This window comes from Morone saxatilis, unplaced genomic scaffold (assembly GCF_004916995.1).
Source record: "Morone saxatilis isolate NCDOM2014 unplaced genomic scaffold, NCSU_SB_2.0 Contig17, whole genome shotgun sequence".
NCBI lineage: Eukaryota > Metazoa > Chordata > Actinopteri > Moronidae > Morone > Morone saxatilis.
The window spans coordinates 1,547,898-1,550,255 of record NW_023339729.1 but is presented as its reverse complement, the minus strand read 5'-3'; the positions used below and the strand labels follow the sequence as shown (position 1 = coordinate 1,550,255).

Here is a 2,358-nt window from a genome sequence, read left to right as displayed (position 1 = left end):
GCTATAAAAATGCAGAGGCAGAGCGGGTTGTCCCCTAATCGGAAGGTTGTTGGTTCGATCCCCGGCTCCTCCTGCCACAAAGTATCCTTGAGCAAGATACTGAACCCCAAATTGCTCCTGATGTACAGCAATGTGTGAATGTGTATGAATGTGTTAGTTTCTGTTCGATGGGCTTTGCCATCGCTGTGTGAATGTGTGTGAAAGCTTTGAGTAGTCGGAAGACTAGGTCCATTCACCATTTACCATTTAAAGCAGTAGCAGTACAGTAGCATGACAAAACAAAACACTCACAGCATGGGAGGGCATAGTGAGACCTATGTAGGTGACGAGAAGTCTGTGGATGCTAATACAGCTAGCACAAGCAAGAACACGCAAGATATTAAACAATAAACATAATGACAATTATGAAATGAGACATTTGTTTATTATTTTATTCCCATGCCATAAAGAACAAAAGAAACTGGGATTCCCTGGTATTTTATGAAATATATTTATTTGAAGGTAAGCAATGTCACTTTTACAGAACTGGCTTATTTTTATTTAGAATGGATAATAAGTGTCTACATTAAACAAATGTTAAGAACTGTATTAGATTGAAGCGTATTGCATCAAATTGCACTGAAGTGTCCCATAGTAAACTGCATCGTCTCTAAATCGCATTGTAGCCAAAGCATCTAGATGTATCGCATTGTCTTAGATAGGAGAGATGGACCCCTACTCTATAATGGGCCCATGTTGAATTATGGACCTAAATGTCTTCACTGGAGTTCTGCACAAACTGCTTTACAAAAGCTTTTGAATATTCAGAATATTAATTCTTATCTAATGTTACTTATTGTCCCATACAGGACCAAATAATGCAGAGCTGAGAATGGTGATGGTGGGGAAGACTGGGAATGGGAAAAGTGCCACTGGAAACACCATTCTGGGACAACAGTGCTTTGTCTCAAAGTTCAGTGCAGCGTCTATGACTGTAGACTGTTCCAAGGGCAAAGCTGTTGTGGATGGGCAGCAGGTTGCTGTTATTGACCACCCCTGGTCTTGTTTGGACACCAGGTTTGGTATGGACAAAACAGCTAAAGATTTATGCCAGTGCAATCTCTTTTCTCTTCCTGACCCCATGTATTCCTGGTGGTCATCATGCTGGGCAGATATACTGAAGAGGAAAAGCAGACAGTGCAAAGGATTCAAGAAATCTTTGGCCAGGGCGCAGACAGATACAGCATGGTTCTCTTTACCCATGGTGACCTTCTTGAGAACACCACTATCGAGGAGTTCTTGGCTGGAAGCTCAGACCTGCAGGAACTCGTTACCAGATGTAACGGCCAGTACCATGTCTTCAACAATAAGCTGAAGGACCGCTCTCAGGTCACAGAGCTGCTTCAGAAGATCAGAAATATAGTCCAGAAGAACGGAGGAAGCCACTACACCAATGAGATGTTTCAAGAGGCCGAAAGGGCAATTGAAGAGGAGAAACAACGCATCCTGAAAGAGAAAGAAGAGCAAATGCAAAAAGAAAAAGAGGAACTGGAGAGGAAAATTCAGGAAAAATACGAAAAAGAGATGAAGGAAATTTATGAGAAACACCAGGCTGAAAGAGAGAGGGAGAGAAGAAAGAAAGAGAGGGAAATAAGGAAGGAAAGGGAGAGGATGGAGGAGGAGAGGAGAAGGGAGAGGGAGAAAACAGAAGCAGAAAGGAAAAGAGAGGCAGAGGAAAGAAAGAGGGAGTTTGCAAAAATGATGAGATGTTTAGAGGAACAGCGTGAAAGAGAACTAGAAGAGGAAAGAGAAAGGTTCAGTGAAAGCCGTAGGCAAGCACAGCAGCGAGCTGAGCCGGGCGATAGTTGTACAATTTACTGATTTGGTTTTCCTTTTTTTCCATGTATGCTGCTGCTCTGAAGTGAAGTAAACTATTGAACTATTTTAATGTATCAGATGAAGAAACATTCAAAAGTTGCCGCCTCTCACCACACTGGATGATAATGAAAATGTATCAACCATTGTTACCTCTAGTTGACATATAGACGTACTTTCACAGCTAGAATTTAGTTTTGCGGCCACCTTAGTTTCTCCTTCACACTTAATTGTAAGCTACAATTTAACCACTAGATGCCACTAAATCCTACACACTGGTTCTTCAACTGGTGAAAGACAAGTTGACCTTTATTGTGAAGTAGTCATAGGAAACATATTGTTAATATTATTATTACTATTATTATTACTACAGTTACTACTATCGAGGCAGATGACCACCCACCTAGAGCCGAAGGGTCTGTCCAAGTTTCTACCTCTTAAAAGGCAGTTTTTCCATGCCCCCGTCGCCAAGTGCTTGCTCATAGTGGTACTGTTGGGTCTCTG

General features: G+C 41.7%; 1 pseudogene; it reads left to right on the top strand.

Moving 5' to 3' along the window:
* Window positions 1-795: 795 nt before the first annotated feature.
* On the top strand, window positions 796-2,244 carry LOC118327236 (annotated as a pseudogene).
* The last annotated feature ends 114 nt before the right edge of the window (window positions 2,245-2,358 follow it).